The 18888-nt window shown below is 37.3% G+C and overlaps 1 long non-coding RNA gene across 2 annotated transcripts; it reads right to left on the bottom strand.

The window, feature by feature from the left end:
- Window positions 1-3015: 3015 nt before the first annotated feature.
- LOC127502359 (uncharacterized) lies at window positions 3016-14303 on the bottom strand. 2 transcript variants are annotated; one of them, XR_007926842.1, is made up of 7 exons: window positions 12611-14303; window positions 11122-11334; window positions 7698-7768; window positions 6313-6434; window positions 6069-6178; window positions 5692-5859; window positions 3016-4957 (listed from the first exon to the last, which is right to left on the bottom strand). It is a non-coding gene; the product is annotated as an uncharacterized LOC127502359 (long non-coding RNA). The 2 variants fall into 2 exon arrangements; XR_007926841.1 differs by having other exon boundaries at window positions 5692-6178.
- Between the last annotated feature and the right edge of the window lie 4585 nt (window positions 14304-18888).

The raw sequence follows: 18888 nt of genomic DNA, 5'->3' as shown, positions 1-18888 counted from the left end.
CAACCAACCAACCCCAACCCATCAACCACAACCAACCAACCAACCAATCACAACCAACCCACCAACCAACCAATACCAACCAACCAACCACAACCAACCAACCAACCACAACCAACCCACCAACCAACCAACCAACCCCAACCCATCAACCACAACCAAACCCACCAACCAACCAACCAACCCCAACCCACCAACCACAACTAACACCAACCAACCACAACCAACCAACCAACAAACCCACCAACCAACCAACCAACCAACCAACCACTACCAACAAACCCATCAACCACAACTAACCAACCAACCAACCCCAACCCATCAACCACAACCAACCAACCAAACCAACCACAACCAACCAACCACAACCAACCCACCAACCAATCAATACCAACGAACCAACCAACCAACCACAACCAACCAACCAACCAACCAATACCAACCAACCAACCAATACCAACCAACCAACCACAACCAACCCACCAACCAACCACAACCAACCAACCACAACCAACCCACCAACCAATACCAACCAACCAACCAATACCAACCAACCAACCACAACCAACCCACCAACCAACCAATACCAACCAACCAACCACAACCAACCCACCAACCAACCAATACCAACCAACCAACCCCAACCCACCAACCACAACCAACCAACCAACCAACCAATACCAACCAACCACAACCAACCACAACCAACAAACCCACCAACCAACCACAACCAACCCACCAACCAACCAACCATTACCAACAAACCCACCAACCAACCAACCACAACCAACCCACCAACCAACCACTAACAACAAACCCACCAACCAACCACAACCAACCAACCAACCAACCAATACCAACCCCAACCCCAACCCACCAACCACAACCAACCAACCAACCAACCAATACCAACCAACCACAACCAACCACAACCAACAAACCCACCAACCAACCACAACCAACCCACCAACCAACCAACCATTACCAACAAACCCACCAACCAACCAACCACAACCAACCCACCAACCAACCACTAACAACAAACCCACCAACCAACCACAACCAACCAACCAACCAACCAATACCAACCCCAACCCCAACCCACCAACCAACCAATACCAACCAACCAACCAACCCCAACCCATCAACCACAACCAACCAACCCACCAACCAACCAACAAACCCACCAACCAACCAACCACAACCAACCCACCAACCAACCAACCATTACCAACAAACCCACCAACCAACCAACCACAACCAACCCACCAACCAACCAAGCATTACCAACAAACCCACCAACCAACCACAACCAACCAACACCAACCCCAACCCCAACCCACCAACCAACCAATACCAACCAACCAACCAACCCCAACCCATCAACCACAACCAACCAACCCACCAACCAACCAACAAACCCACCAACCAACCAACCACAACCAACCCACCAACCAACCATTACCAACAAACCCACCAACCAACCAACCACAACCAACCCACCAACCAACCAAGCATTACCAACAAACCCACCAACCAACCAACCAACCATTACCAACAAACCCACCAACCAACCAACCACAACCAACCCACCAACCAACCACTAACAACAAACCCACCAACCAACCACAACCAACCAACCAACCAATACCAACCCCAACCCCAACCCACCAACCAACCAATACTAACCAACCAACCAACCCCAACCCATCAACCACAACCAACCAACCCACCAACCAACCAACAAACCCACCAACCAACCAACCACAACCAACCCACCAACCAACCAACCATTACCAACAAACCCACCAACCAACCAACCAATCAACCCCAACCCATCAACCACAACCAACCAACCAACCAACCAACCAACCGCAACCAACCCACCAACCAATACCAGCCAACCAATACCAACCAACCAACCAACCCCAACCCATCAACCACAACCAACCAACCAACCAACCAACCAGCCAACCAACCAACCCCAACCCATCAACCAACCAACCAAATGTGCAAGTATGCAATACAACACACAACATGAAACCACAAATATTCCAATGCTATAATAATATACTATTAACTGGTAAATCATGGTGCTTAAAATAAAAGATAGGATAAGGATGCATTGCATTTTGGAATATATTTTAACATTTTCCACATTGTAATAATTTGTTTTTACTTTAATACAATTACAATGTAAAAATGTATATCTTACACCACATTTATAAAATACACATTTCTTTTATATTTTAGGACAGGGTTCCCTCATAAGTGGGGGAAGAGCTGGAGAAGCCCTGGCTTGTAGTGCCACTACTGAACCGGTGTCAGGTGTTGTTGAAATGAAGAGCACCACTGCAGAGGTGCAGCTAACAGCAAAACTCTGAGCTGTTCCATGCTGAGAATCTCTGTGCTTCAGTAATGACACCAATTAAACAAATTATCCTGGCCATTATCAGCAGTCTGCACTCCCGCTGCCAGCGAGCCCACGCCTGACGCCCACACTTTCATTAGTGCACTTAATTGACTTGTATTAATAGTAAGCACAGAGTACATCGAGGGCTTTGTTTTCATTCCGTGCCACGGTGACTTTGAGACAAACCCGCAAATGTGAAAGATATATCGACTTTCCTCTTGACTCTCGGTTGATCTCCAACCGAAGCCATCTGTGCAGTTTTCTTAACTTCTCTTCACACTCTTCATAACTTTTTGTTTAGAAATGTGGTGCACATAGTGTAGCTCAAAAATAATCAAACATTTTTAGAAAACTGCCATAAAATGGAAATATAAAAACATGCCAACTCTTGATTTCAAAAAAGAAAATATGAGTGGTGCCAAAACAGTGTCATAATGCTAAAATGTTGCTATGTTGTTGATAAGATGTTCTGCTAGTTTTTAGCACATTGCCGCAGGATTTTTTCCACCAATTTTATCATCTGTCTGCAAAAAAGTGTCAGTCTGATCACTTAGTAAAGCAACAACACACACACACACACACACACACACAGAGTTTCCATGAGTTTCAGTGCTTTATTTCCTCATGGGGACCAAAAAATGTCCCCACAAGGACAAGGACATCTTTTTGGGGACATTTTGTCCCAATAACATAGGGTTTACCAGCACAAAATTATGATTTTTTTTTTATGTCACTTTTACTTTGAGGGATTGACCCATAACTAAAGCATTTGCAGTCTACAGTACCTTCTCATGTGGTCAAACATGACAGGATCAGATGTCTCTCTTCTCGTGTGCGTTTCTGTCAGTGGATTTATATAATTCCAGCTTGACATTTCTCTTTCCGTACTTTAGTCGAAAATAAATGAAAAGAGACTGGAGATGACAGATGTGATGTGAGGTAAAATTCATTTAAGAAAAGTGTGGATTAGAGATACAGAAACCTCTAGAGATGTATCGATTTTTGATTCATTATTTATGCTAAAACAAGCATCACTATTATTATAGTTAATATGTAAGGTTAGTGATTTGAAGGAACTGATAAACTCAACATGAATTTTACCATTTTTAATTTACAATAAGGTCCTATTTGCACTGTAAAATATTGCCCCTACTGTAACTCAGCTTAAAAACTAAAGATCAGTTGCTGCCTTAAAATTATAATTTATAATTATAATTAAAAAGTATAACCAAATTGGCTGTACAAGTCATTTCAACTATTTATTTTTTTTAATCTAGTTGAGTCTTGTATAACTTAAAAAAAATTAAAAAAAATGAAGTTGAAATCATTTTGAAAAGTTAAAGTGATGAGTTAAAAGCATCTTTTTTTTGCATTTTAACTAAAATGAATAACATTGAGCAATGCATTTGTATTTATTAATCTTTGTTAACAATAGTTGATAAAAATACAACTGTTCATTGTTAGTTCATGTCAGCTCAGATCCATTAAAATAATATTAAAAGATACAACTTTAACAATGTATTAGTAAATGTTGAAATTAACATTAACTAAGATTAATAAATGCATATTAGAGGTACTTTCCATTGTTAGTAAATTAATGTTAACAAATGAAACCCTATTGTGAAGTGTTTTCCTGGTCTTATTGTGAATGATTTATCTGTGTATATTATTTGAAATGTTTTAATACATATACTTTCATATAAATATATTGATGAAATATTTTGTATTTGCAATCAAAATGCTAATTGTTCTTGTTTATATTACAGTTTATATTATAACAATTTATATATACACGCAAGCTTTCACTAGTAGCCGTCTGCAAAGCCCCATAATGCAAATTTCAGCTTCCCTTGAGACGTCAACACACATGTAACGGGATTGGCTTGATTTATGAAGCTTGTCCAGCTCAATAGTTGAGCTAGCAGTTAGTGAGCCATCAATAAGAGTCAGGACAGTCTAGGGATGTGTGTAGTGTAGCTGCGTTGCTTGCGGCTCAATACCTTCGATACATTTTGAAGGTTTTGTTAACAAAGTTGCACCCCGATGTGCTGTAAAACGTGCCTGTGATTTTGGGATTGCTGGAGATTAAATTTTAAACACTGATATACAGCTTCAGCAATGCCAAAGTGAAACCCCTTTCCGATGCCCTATTTTCCTCATCTCAACGTCAACAACTTCTGCCCCAGACGCTCTCGGTTTTCATCCACCGCAGGCTGGTGACTCTGTGAGTGCTTTAAAATGACAGACTGTGATGTTTGCTTCGGTTTGAAGTATTCCCATCTTTCCCAACACTTCAGGTTAGCGAAGGAAGCCACGTGTAAGTCTTAATCCTTTCTCAGGGAATCCCACGACACCTTCTGTTTCAAACACATCGGCAGCAAACAACAAAGAGCAGCGTCTGTGTGAATGAGATCTGCTGCTAAACCTGCTCTGAAGAAGTTCACAAGTCTTGGGTTTTGGCCTTCATTCATTTACAGCAACTTTGCTTCAGCGTTGTATGTTTTTCATCAATATTCTGACAAGCATTATGGCCTGAGGAATCTTCCCCTGTTAAACACATATTAATTAAAGGATTAGTTCACTTCAGAATTAAAATTCCCTGATAATTTACTCACCTCCATGTCAATCAGGATGTATCTTTAAAAATCACGTATCTTTAAAATTTCACATGGGTTTGAATCAGATTCAGCTAGATAGTCAGTTTACACCCAGATGGTGCAACTTACCCACTGACTCGGATCAACTTACCCCAACCAGTGATAAACTGAGCTACAGAAACACTTTTTTTTTATAAGAAGCCATATTTTTAGAACCCTTTGTCACCGATATATTCTGCCTCATTTACCCTTATCTTGAGGACCACATAAGTAAAAAATGGCTCATCTTACCCCACTCTCCCCCTATGCCATGGTAATTTTCTATAAGTGCAATATTTTGGACTACTTTTCGAAGTGACCTATAAAAGATCCCAGGAGGGACCAGAGCCACGGTGTTATCTACCACAGACAACCAGTCAGAATGCTTTAGCAAATACATTTTCAACATGCAGTAAAATGTTAAAATCTGATCATAATGAGCTTTTGAGGCTAGCTAAAATGCTAAAGCTCTGTCTGTTTGCATTCCTCAGTCTGCAGTGTTTTATATGGATTAGTTTGGTATTGTTCTCTATACATGAGGCACCACTTAAGTTTTCAAATGTTAAGTTTGACCTTTTGAAGTCCGAATAACTTCCGCAGCCGTGTGGAGAGTGTGGGCTTATTCAAAGAGTTGAAAGGTCTCACCATGAAGCATCTCATGAAGACCTCAGCAGAGAAAATCAAACGCTGCCGTCACGCTCCTCCTGGGAAGGTCATAGGCTACTTATGAGTTTGGACATCACTGGGTAATTTCATATTCCTTTCATTTCATATTCTTTTCTCTTTTTTCACTTCAAAGACAGGCTTTTAGCACTAGTACAACAAAATGAAGAGAAAAGAAAGAACATCAGATGGGTCAAAACTAAATATTTAAGACTTGGCTCCTCTGAAATACACGAGTGTGAATTTGAATTGAATTTGACACACCCCCTATAGGAAGTCAGTTTCAATTTACTGAATTTAAACACAACAGAAGAATTTCATAAGTCTGACACAACAACAAAACAAGCAAGAAGAGAAACATTTTAGCTGTTTGTTGAAGGTTTCCAAGCATCCTGGGAAATGAAGTGTTCTTCATCCACGGTCCATAAAATGACAGTTACTAAAGGTGTTCACTTTGTAGTTCTAAAATCTGAAAGATAATTAAGATTTATCATTATTAATGTGAATTTTAATCAATCATAGAAAGCATGCACGTCCAAAAACTAAAAAAAGTCAGGTGTACAACCAAATAAAGAGAAAAAATGCAATATATATATATATTACCAGTAAAGTATACAGTATATTCCGATTGTGTCCGTTTTTTTTTTTTTATTTATTAATCTTTTTTTTTTTTTTTTTTTTTGAAAGAAGTCTCTTCTGCTCAATATTATCCGCTCCAGCATTTACTGCAAAAAGATAAACAAAAATAAACTAATTAGCAACATAATCTTTTGCAAAAAAGGCTTTTATGAGGCAGCATAAAATACGGGAGAGATCTACTCAACCATTATAACAAAATATGTCTGTCAGACTGAAAGAAAGTTAAACACAAACACTTTCTATTTAGTAATTCTGACTGAATCCAGATCATTGAAGCAGTTTACAGCTTCACTTTCAGCTTTGTGTTCTGTTTTTATGTAGATTAATGTCCATGTGGATATAAATCAAAGTCTCTTTAAAGGGATAGTTCACCCTGAAATGAAAATAAAGTCATTTACTCACCCTGGTGTTGTTCTAATGCCATATACCCTTCTTTCTTTTATAGACCACAAAAGGAGAATCTTTTAAAAATGTCCTGTTAGGACCCCATTGGCTCAAATTACTTTTAATAGGTACTCTCTTTAGTGCCTGATTACAATTCCTACAAAATCATGTTATTATAAATGCTGTTTGAACTACATAATAATGTCTGTATTAGTTAGCTTATGTTCTAGCATAGCATACAGATACCCGATTAGCCTGATAGCTTAGTTTATATATGCATTTGCACTTACCCTACATGTCTTCACAATCATCTTTAATGTAATTATGTGTTAAATTAAGTGTTAAATGTCCAAATATTTCAGTTATAAATAGAATGTAATGATGTTTAATTATTAAATAGGCTATTAGTATTAACAGTTTATCAAGTGAAATAAATTATGTTCAGTTTGTTTTATTATGCACTATATAGTAAGTTATACATATTTTAAATTAATATAGTTTGAATGTGCTTAGTATAATCATTAACTGATAGTTGATAGAGACCCAATATCGAGGGAGGATCAGATTTGTCACGACACTGTCAGTGATTGGGTATTATGTGAATAATGGCAGCAAACATAACTATAATTCTTAGAGAATAATCAGAATATTGAAAATCACATGTAAATGGGAGTGAAAAGGTTTGCTTGTGTCATGTAAACAATTTACTGCGATGAAGTCCTTACTCTGATTATTGGAAATAATCACATTATTGATGCTCATGTAAATGTAATCATTAAAAAATAATCATTTAAATGCATAATATAAATTTGTCCAAATTTGATCTCAAAGATAACACACATGCACTAAAAGTCACAAAACTCCAGTTCTGACTTCATGGGGCTTTTGTAAAGAACACAGTAGTGAAGTGAAGTGGAGTAATAGCCCTCAAAGGACCGACACTCTTCAGAAGGACCAAAACTGACCCTGAGGATTTATAAGTGAAAGAGTCGGTCAGAACGGCAGGGTGGAAATCGATGGATCTCAGGGTGTGGAGCTGTAAGGCAGAAGAGCACAGACGGGATTGAATCAGAGCCATGCTGCTTAACACTGTAAAAAGGCACAACACACAACTGCATTCACCACCATAATGTGATATTCTTCAAACTCAGGGTTTCCCAAGTGGGGATTTGTGAGTCGATGAAAAGCTAATAATTAAATGGAAAATAAACCTGCATTTACACTGCAGGTCTTGATGCCCAATTCCGATTAGCTGACTTCTTTAAAAAGTGACCGATATCCGATACCTACATTTACACTATGCACTTGGCAAAACAACCCAAGGTAGACGTACTGAGCCGGAAAACTTAGGCTGAAAAGTAAGTAAAAACAGCACGATTTGCAATAGACGCAGATGAAAGGATAATACAAGCTTTTGCTTTCCGCACCATCTTTAAAGGTCAGCAAAGCGTTGGTTTGAGCCTTCATCCCCCATTGTGCCACTGAAAAGAGTCATGTGATCGCAATCAGTGTTGACGTCAATCACCACCATTGCTTTTTCAATGGTATATGACTCGCATTGACAGGGGAATATCCGATCTGTCCGCTCACATGGTGGACGCAAAAAGGGGTCCAACCTGGTACTAGCGAGGTGTTCCTAATAAAGTGGCCGGTGAGTGTATGTATAGCTACCAAAATTATAGATCAATTTATTGTTTTAGAAATTGAAATTGCAAGAAATCTGTAGTTTGCTGTATTAATTTATTGGCTGAATGAGGCATTTTGCATTTGGTAAACAAATGCATATCGAGAAAACAATGTAGTGTTAGTTAGGACAACTTTTAGGACAATAGTTGAGAGAACTCAAAAATCTGAATGCATCAAGCTGCATTGAATTTTTTATTTTTTTCCAAAATTATTTTATTATGATGCAACATGAAATCAAAATGGATCACATTTCTGTCCTTAAAACAAATTCCTGGTCTAATTGTGAATAATTCATCAGTGCACATAATTTTAAAGAAAGAATATTCATCTTCATAATCTTTTATCAAAATATACAAGTTACTGCACCTCTTAGATAACATTATTCAATAGTCAAATAGCTATTTAGTCATTCGTTTAGGCTACTTACTGTATGTAGTGCAGCCTTTCCAAATACTTGCTAAAGTTAACAGTAATTTTAAGTCCCCCTGTGGTGAAAATCAAGTTTTTAATGTTGTTTATATGTCTATGCGGTGTTTTTAATATGCTTTAAGACAAACCATGTTCAAATTCATAAATCAACACCATTGCTGAGTATTTTCTCTTTAAAACTGCAGTAAACCATAGACAGTCTCAAAAATGAGGTTTTAAATCGCTGGTGTCTGTGACATCACAAACAACCAACATGTGATCCTCAACAAGTGGATCTCTGAACTGATGTGAGTGAGTGGAGGCGGGGCTAATTTGCATATTCATAGAACCGAGTATACTAAATGAGGCAAGGGTGTAGAGTTACATTTCAAGCTATTTTAAGGCATGAAGAATTTTTTTTTTTTCCAAGGAAAAAAACATTTAAATATGTCATTTTGGTGATCAAACATGAGTTTTAAGGGATAAAATTATTGACTACAGGGGTCTTTAACATCAGTATAACAAAGGTTACAGCAATAATATCAAATAATGATAGCTGTGATAAAGAAGTGTCAAAGTCTAAGTTTGTTCTCCATTTAATCTCACTGCTGTCTTGACGAAAGTGGAATTTTAAAGATCTCATTGGTGACTTTTCTTCCTCTGTTCCCTCAGCTGACACACAAACAAGCTCATTTCACATTTCACTGGTTTAGTTGGTGTAAATTGTGTCACGGGTTACAGAGTCACAAACATCATAAACATATTCGTCTCCTCTGCTCCTCGGTGCGCTCGCAGCTAGTCGAGTGTGCATGTGACATTTGCAGCAGTCACAGATGGTTTAAATTCACTTCAGTCGGTGCCAGTGGAAAGGTAGGGCATCATTTATTCACACATGGACACAATATTCTTGCACAATATGTGTCGTACTGTTATTAATATTTCAGTCCACAGCACTGATACCTTCATTTGAATCACATTTAATGAGTAATATAGATTACAGCACATATTAAACGTGTCAGTCGTGGCCCTGTATTGCAGACATGACATATGATTAATGGATGCATGTCAACACGGTTTTTACATTACATTAATATGCGTATGAGACATGATTCTTTCAGTTCAAAGTATGCACTAATGGACTCCATGTCTAGTTATGATAAATAGCTTGATTTAATTGCTATTTGAAGAGGGACCCACATTATGGAGCTATCATACACCTTCACCGAGAACATTCAAAGATGAACGCGAGCTATAATTATTAACGGTACAGGGATGGTTTACTGTGGAAGCTACTGTATGACTTTTATTCAGTGAGAGGCATTAAATTGATCAAAAGTGACAGTAAAGACTTTTAAAATGTTACAAAAAATTTCTGTTTCACATAAATGCTGTTCTTTTGAACTCGTATTTCAGTTTCCACAAAAATATGAAGCAGCACAACAGTGTTCGACATTGATAATCATCTGATTGTTCACTGTATTTGTTGTTAATGTTACACATATAATGCACATATAAACTTACTCCCATGCTACTTTTCAAGAGTCTATAGTCAACACTGTCAAATTAGTGCCAGAAAATGTGTAAAATATTGTATCATATCTGACTAATATGTTAACATTTCATATTCTGATCATGACAGAAAACTGACAGACTGACATAAAGTCAATTAAAGCCACATGATTTAAAATCAAATCACATATTTTAGCATCCTTAGTCTTTTAATGGGTGTGGTTAAAGTCCCAATACCGACCTCTAGATTTTTTTCACTTTTTTCCAACTTTAGAGGCCAGTTCTGAAAATATTGGTAACCTGAGGGGAATCTAAGTCATTTGGACTTGAAGTGAACATGTTTATCTATGTTTCTGCCAATTCTTATGAGGCCAGCAATCATAATTCTCAAGATATCATGCTCTAAACATGGCTTTGAAGATGCTTTTTGGCCTGGAAATAGAGGTGCTGAAGAATATGACAATGTTAGAAAATGCAAAAAAATATTTTACAGACCTTAGTTTTAGGTCCTACATAGCACATAACAAACAAATTTTGAAATATTGAAATATGCAAAAAAAAAAAAAAAAAGTACAATAAATAAACGTAACTCTAGTGAGACATAATTTTGGCTGCACTTCCAGATCATGTTATCTTACCCAGTAATTAAAGCTCCTATTAGGAGCACAATGACATTACAACGCTATGATAATGGACCATTAGAGAACCAATAAGCCAGAGTCTCTCTTCTTCCCTTTCTCCAGATTTACAGCTGCTGCACGAGAGTAAAAAAGTGAAAGTTCTCACCTTAAGTGAGTGATGAAATACGGCTAATGGAAACGGACGTCGTGACAGGAGATTTACGGCATCTGCGAGCTTCGTTCGGCGGGACGGGAGCGATAATCCCGGTGACATTAACTGTGTCCGGCCTGGCGCTTTAGCAGCCGTTAATCACTGCAGGAAGTCTAGAGCTGTCTGAGCGGATCCGTGGACGTGGCCTGTGCTGCGTCAGGCAGTGACCTTCAACACAGTGAGGAAACACACTAGTTCAGATGCAGTGAGGTCAAAGCAGAAGTCAAAACCCATTGCTGCACTTAGTGTCTTAACAGTCATCGTAAAGTGATAGTTCACCCAAAAATGAAAATTATCCTATGATTTACTTGACTATCTTTTCAGACAAACACAATCAGAGTTATATTAAATAATTTTCTTGCTCTTCCCAGCTTTGTAATGGTGGATGCACCCAAAAAAGAGCATTCATCTATCATAAATGTACTCCACACGGCTCCAGGGAGTTAATAAAGGCCTTCTGAAGCAAAGCGATGGGTTTTTGTAAGAAAAATATCCATATTTAAAACTTTATTAACTATAATAACTAGCTTCCGGCAGACAGCCGTATGCATTGATTTGCGGTGGAAGAGTGACCTCTGACACGACGCACGACGCAATGACGAACGTGGAAGTGCAGAGGATAGAGCAAAACAAAACACCGGTCATGAACTAGAAGTCTAAACCAAGAATTTTTAAAGAGAAATGTCAGAGGATTTTGATATAAGAGAAGAAGAGCCTGAGTTTGTTGCACAGCCCTATTTGTTTAAACCACGAGAGACGTCAAAGCTTATGCTACTCCTACATCCTACGTCACGTCAGAGGATACTCTTTCACCGTAAATCGATGTGTATGGCCGTCTGCCGGAAGCTAGTTATTATAGTTAAAAGTTGTTGTTTTTTTTAAAATTCTTATAAAAACCCATCGCTTCACTTCAGAAGGCCCTGGAGCTGTATGGATTACTTTTATGATGGATGGATGGATGCACTTTTTTGGCTTCAAAATCTCTTGCACTACCATTATAAAGCTTGGAAGAACCAGGATATATTTTAATATATCTCAGATTGTGTTCATCTGAAAGAAGAGGATGGCTTGATGGTGAGTAAATCATGGGATAACTTTAATTTTTGGGTGAACTATACCTTAAAGCAAGAGCTAAATGCAACAGAGCTGCATCGTGAGTATTTAAAAGAATTGTGATTATTTTTAGTGCAAACATACCTTCTGTCTTTGCAAATGAGTCTTATTATAGCATGCAATGAATTGACAAAAGTCATTTGCCTGGTGCATTTAACTTTCCTATCACGGTGCTGTGCAAATTGCATTGTGTGCAATTTGTTTTGTTTGTGTATGTACCACTACCCGATTTTCAGAGAGTGCATGCAAACAAATGATGCTATCTGCAAGCACAACTACATACAGGCCTCTCTCTCTCTCTCTCTCTCTCTATATATATATATACACTCACCGGCCACTTAGGTTCACTTGCTAGTACCGGGTTGGACCCCTTTTTGCCTTCAGAACTGTCTTAATTCTTCATGTAACAGATTCAACAAGGTGCTGGAAACATTCCTCAGAGATTTTGCTCCATCTTGTCATGATATCATCACACAGGTGCTGCAGATTTGTCGGCTGAACATCCATGATGCGAATTTCCCGTTCCAGCACATCCCAAAGCTGCTCTATTGGACTGAGATCTGGTGACTGTGGAGGTCATTTGAGTTTAGTGAACTCACTGTCATGTTCACCAGTTTGAGATGATTTGACATGAAGTGTTATCCTGCTGGAAGTATCCATCAGAAACAAAAACATCAAGAAACAAGCCGGAACTCAAGCATCAAATGGACTGGTTTCGCAGCGAGTAAACCTAAAACACAAGGACATTATCAGAAGTCACAGCAGACACTGACATTATACAGCTCAACTCTTCTTCACATTATAACTTATGATAAGTTGCTGCTGCTCTGTGGAAAGAGGGCACAGTTGTATCTCTCCTCTCATCCGCCCACCCGCTGATCTTTTCTGAGCTGTTTTGTTTTCAGGATCTTCTTTCCTCTCCGCACCGCAGGATGAATTAATGCACCTGTTAAAAACACACTTCTCACCCCCTGATGAGATACTGTCACTCAACATTCAGACTGGCAGGTAGGGAGTGTTATTGTGCAGTGCATGCTGGGAAATGTCCCCCTGCTGCTGTCCTGACAATGGACCTTGGGGATTTCAGCTCTTTAAATTGTACCTTGATACAAGGAGGAATTCTGCCGGATATGGAAACAGCTCCGTGTTTCAACTAAACCCACCGGCTCTCCAAGGCCTGTCATCTAAAGTTTGCAGAAAGAAAATTTTTGGGATATAAGAATGGAATATGCTGGCTTTTTTTTTTTTTTTTTTTTTACGGCACAAAGGAAAGAAGCGTTACTTTTCCTGTATTTAGTTATGAACTTCATTGAGGACACCAAACAAACTTTTCAGTCTTGTTGTTTTTACCTTCTTTAAAAGAAGACCAGAGACAATGTCCTTTGAGAAACAGAAAAACTTGCAAAGTTTCTCACTTAAGTGAGCTGCCTTGGTTTAAATTATTTAAGATAAAATAATGTAAAATAATTTAAATGCACGGACCACATGCCCTTCTGTAATGCCCACATCCACATAACAGTCACTCTCACCTTAGTAAAGCTAGAAACAAAATTCTTTTTCATTTTCCCTCTGATTCCTTGGCTCAAGACGATTCGATTGCACCCTATGACATCATTTTCTGTCATGAAAATTTTCCCGCCATTTTGAATTTTCCGAAAACTTTTTCTAACTCCTCCTAGGCCGTTGCTCTGATTTTCACTAAAATTGAACCAGATCATCTTCAGACCATGCCGACAAAAAGTTGTGGAATTCAAGTTGATTTGTCAAAACTGTAAAAAACGTGTAACCAAATTGTACTTAGCGCTTGTGAAAATAGACATAAGGCTCTATCTCCTCTATCATATTCAAACTTGGTCCATGTCATCACAAGCATGACCTGAGGTTACATGCTGCGTCTCAGCGCATCGCCACCTACTGGTCCGGAGATATGAAAAATGGCTATTTTTGGTTATAACTTCTGAACGGAATGTCGTTAGATTCGGGCATCATGTTAAATGATATCCAATTTTCCCATATCGGCCATTTTAGGCGTCGGCCATTTTGAATTGTGTATTAAAATGCTGTATTTCACGAATGCATGAACGTATCATTACGAAACTCAGTATGGGCCATTGGCACAATGCCCTGAAGGAGTCTGAGAAGTTTTGGACCAAAAAAAATTATTTACATGCTTATAACTTTGGATGTGATTGACTTATTTTCACAGGAGTGAAAATCTCCTTGGATTTCTGAATCCTTGCCGAGTCCAATGATACCAAACATGCTAGGTTTTGCCTTATAGTAGTGCAACATTGTGATTTAGCGTTTAAACAACATTCGCAAGTATCTTCGAAACCGTTAGTCCGATCGAGATGAAACCACCTTAGGAAAATTGAAAACATAGGTGGTTTACTATATGCTAATAGCCAAATGTCAAAATTTTGATAGTAAGTAAGTGGCAAAAAAATGCAATCAAAGTCAGGTGTCGCTAAGTTTTTACGTGTTCATGCATATAAATGTCTATAACTCCTAAAAGAAATGAGATATTTTCACCAAATTTGACACACTTATGTATGGAGGTACTCCGAGGACACACAAAAAAAAGCGGTGGGACTATAATTGAACAAAATATAAAAAATTGGCTTTAACTACAGTACTGTTGGTCTAATTGACTTCAAAACTGACATGCAGTGTCTTTGTCTCAGTTGCTATCATAGTCCATTATGACATTGTTGGTCTGCTGCTAGCTTGTTTACTTCTGTTGTGCTTGGCCCCTTAATTGCTGCTTGCAGCTATGTTTATTTTTGCTATTCCTTTTGGTGATATTAATGGCTCACCCTCAATATATTATTATTCTTCATTAGATCTGTGAGATCTTGTTGAAGTAAAAATCTGTAACAGCCAGTATGAGAGAAAATAAGTACTCAAAAAGATATATGTGGCTTTCAGAGGTGATATGAGAAGAGTAACATAGCAGAAACATCTCCTTCTGTACATCAGCTCGATACTAAAGCCTTTGGGCGATTCTTAATTCTCTCAAATGGAGGCAGTATTTATCACATTACTGTTCCACCTGAATCATTTCATACCTGAATCTGTGAGTCTGTTTGCAATGGGAAAGAGAAATGTGTTTGTTTCCTGCACTGGCGATCAGCAGCCATCACTGTGTGCCAATTTATCAATGAGTCACAGAGACCATTTCAGCCGCTCTCATCCTGGATATAAATTACTGTGCAGCAACATCAACCTCTGTGTGTGTGTGTGTGTGTGTGTGTGTGTGTGTGTGTGTGTGTGTGTGTCACATCCAGGTTACATTTGACCTCAAAATCAAGCAAAAGAGAAAAAAAATAGAGACTATTTTAATGCCATCAGGATTTTTACACTGTAACATTATTTTCCACAAAAACAAGGCAAATTTCCTCCCAAATTCTCATTATTGTAATGAAAAAAAGTGTCATTCTCATTACCAGTGTTCTCATTATTCTCATTCTCATTGGTGATTCTCATTAGACCTTGTCCGTGAATACGGTACAAAACAAAACTTAAACAAATGTATATTTACATTTTTATAAAAAAATGTATATTTATATTTACATGTATGTATACACATGGTTTGTGCGATAAATCCCGCCTCTTTACGTGTGCGTTCGCAAATTAGTCTGAACGAACAACATAATGGTGTTAATGGGAAGACTAATTAAAAAGCAAATAAACAGCTCAGCCACTTAGATATCACCGCTTTAAGTCTTGTCGAACTCAAACGTGAATGACTTTGGGGGGGTTTTAGTGAGCACATCTTCTTGTGGCCAGTGTTTACTGAACTTGATGACTGATGATCTGAAAAATAAGTTTACTATTAAAAAGCTTAACAGCTGAACATCAGTTCACAAATAAAATATACTGTTTAAGGATCAATGACGTGACGGGTCATTTTTTTTGTCCAAAGGCCTTAACGATAATAAAAAACAAAGATATGACATCCAAAGTATGTAAGGTAGTACAATTAGATCTCTTTTATTGAATCCAAAAGGTTTTAATTTTAAATTTGTTTTTAATTATATTTTGCTACATATAAAGGTATTTTAAAGATTTTGAAGTGTCAAAAGGTCATTTGGTTTAACCGTCCAAAGGTCAATACAGCCATTTTATTTGTCATTAAAATATCCTAAAATGTAATAAATGTATATATTTTTTATTCTGGCATGATTTTATAATATCATATATCAACATAGTGCAAAATAGTATTAAAATTATGTGTAAAAGTCGTTGCTTTGTTATGAGAAAGAATGTCCGGAAAAATGAATTTCATTGATGTCATTTGAGTAACCAATATAAAGGGACCATTTTGGATCAAGTCATGCGGTCAGTATCATGTGACAGGATGTGACATCATTCAGACATCTGCAAAGGACGACATGGTCGTGAAGCAAAGGAACTAACTCCCTCTTAACTATTTGAAAAATTCATGTTTTCACTTGTTCATTCGCATGTCCCGAAACATCAGGTCATTCGGTACAACCGCTATAAAACATGGAAAATGTTGTAATATTTTATAAACTTGTGCTAAATATAAAATGTTTGATTGTCCTTTTGTTAGCTAGCTAGATATCAGCCTGTTAGCATTGTTTGAAAATATCGTCATTCGGTATAACCAAAAGTGTCATTCGGTAAAACTAAAATTTTGGTTAAACCGAATGACTTTTTTGGTGACAAATTTTGTCCATCTTGTAAAAAATGACAAAGGCAGTGTTAATTGATTATAAAAACCACATAATCTCATTGTTAACACTTAATAAAACTTCAAAATAATTACATCTGCATTAGGTTTTTTTACACTTTTAAAAACCTTATTCGTCAATGACACTTAAATTGTTATGGCTTTTGTTATTATTTGGTAATAGATGCAAAAATGCTTAAAAAACTTTGACATTAATACTTGATTTTTATAAATAGAACATTAATTACATAATTAATGTAAAAATACAAAATAGAATTGTATTTGTTTTCTCTTTTTTTGATGTAATGTGTATTTAACCAGAAAAATGTGTAAAAAACATTGTGTAACAGGGACAAGAATATATATATATTATATATATATATATATATATATATATATATTAGAACAAATACTAACATTATGTATAAATACTTTTATAAATTCAATAAATACATAATAATTGTCATGAAAATAATGTCACAATACAAAAAAAAAAAAAAAAAAATCATAATGCTCCTGAAAATAGTCTCTGTTTTCTTTAGGAAAAATATTTTTCGTTATTTTGTGGGTGAAATATGACTTGCACATGTTCTTGACAGGTTTCATAAGATTCCCCATTATATATGACTGATCATCAATAAAAGACGGTCAATCAATCAAACACTACTCATCTGATGAAAGCTCACTGGTGTATGCTATATCCCGGCTCCGGCTTCATCCTGTGGGAGAATGACGTGCTTAGTCTGACATGATAAGTGCCTCTGTTTTCTAATTTTATCCTTCTGTCACCTGTCTAGCACTTCTGCAGCTCGGAAAATGACAAATCTGCCATCCAGAGAATGAGAGAGAGACAAAGAGAAAAGTCACATTATTGAGGACACTTGAACGCACTGATTTTCCCAGAAGCCCCTCTGATGAGATCAATAAGTGTTTGTGTGTTCGGTCTGTCTCTCCATCTGTCTCTCTCTCTCTTGAACAAACACACAAAAACACATCAAAAGATTCAAAGAGCATTAAAGGATATAGTTCAATGAAAAATTTAACTTCTGTCATTGCTTACTAGCCTTCATGCTGCTCTAAACCAGATGTCCAGAGTAACAGATGGTTTTCAGAGAAATTGACTCTTTTATCTCAAAAGATCAATGAAAGCGTGATTTGTGTGACCTCTTGTAATAATTTCTAAAAGTTCAACAAAGCCACATGAACATTTTCATTTGCTTTTCGGAAAATGAGTGTGCATCAATGATTCGTGATGCTGCTGTAGTAAAAAAAGATGAATAAATGATTCTCTATCTTCCCCTTCAGCTCTCCCAAAGACTAGTTTAATTTAGTTTGTCGTTTTGTCACATTTAATCACTGTATATTCAAATACAAAAGAGCAAAATATCAGTCTGAAGGAAATCAGCATAGAAGAGATGTTAAGCGTTTCAATGCATTAGCTTCACAAACATCACAGACGCATATAAATGTTTTTGTGTAATCACATACATCTTGAGCGCTATATGAGGCTTGGGAACCAAGATATTCTCCAAAAATGCATCTGTTCCATAAGAAAGTCAGTCATAGAAAAAAGGTTCAATATAGAACTCTAGGGTTCTTGATTCAATTTTAAAGAACCCTTTTTGCCAAAAGGAGAAATGTCTTAAAGAGGACCTATTATGCCCCTTTCACAAGATGTAATATAAGTCTCTGGTGTCCCTAGAATGTGTTTGTGAAGTTTCAGCTCAAAATACCCCACAGATCATTTATTATAGCTTGTCAAATTTGCATGCCGTTTTTGTGTGTGTCCCTTTAAATGCAAATGAGCTGCAGAAGAGGGCGGAGCTTTAACAGCTTGCACTTCGGTTGCTCAACAACAACAGAGCTGGAGAATCTCACGCAGTCAAAATGACGGTTGTCAGTAAAGGTATTCA

The sequence above is a fragment of the Ctenopharyngodon idella genome, chromosome 20 (assembly GCF_019924925.1).
Source record: "Ctenopharyngodon idella isolate HZGC_01 chromosome 20, HZGC01, whole genome shotgun sequence".
Classification (NCBI taxonomy): domain Eukaryota; kingdom Metazoa; phylum Chordata; class Actinopteri; order Cypriniformes; family Xenocyprididae; genus Ctenopharyngodon; species Ctenopharyngodon idella.
The sequence above is the reverse complement of the archived record's forward strand: the minus strand, read 5'-3'. Positions and strand labels throughout refer to the sequence as shown.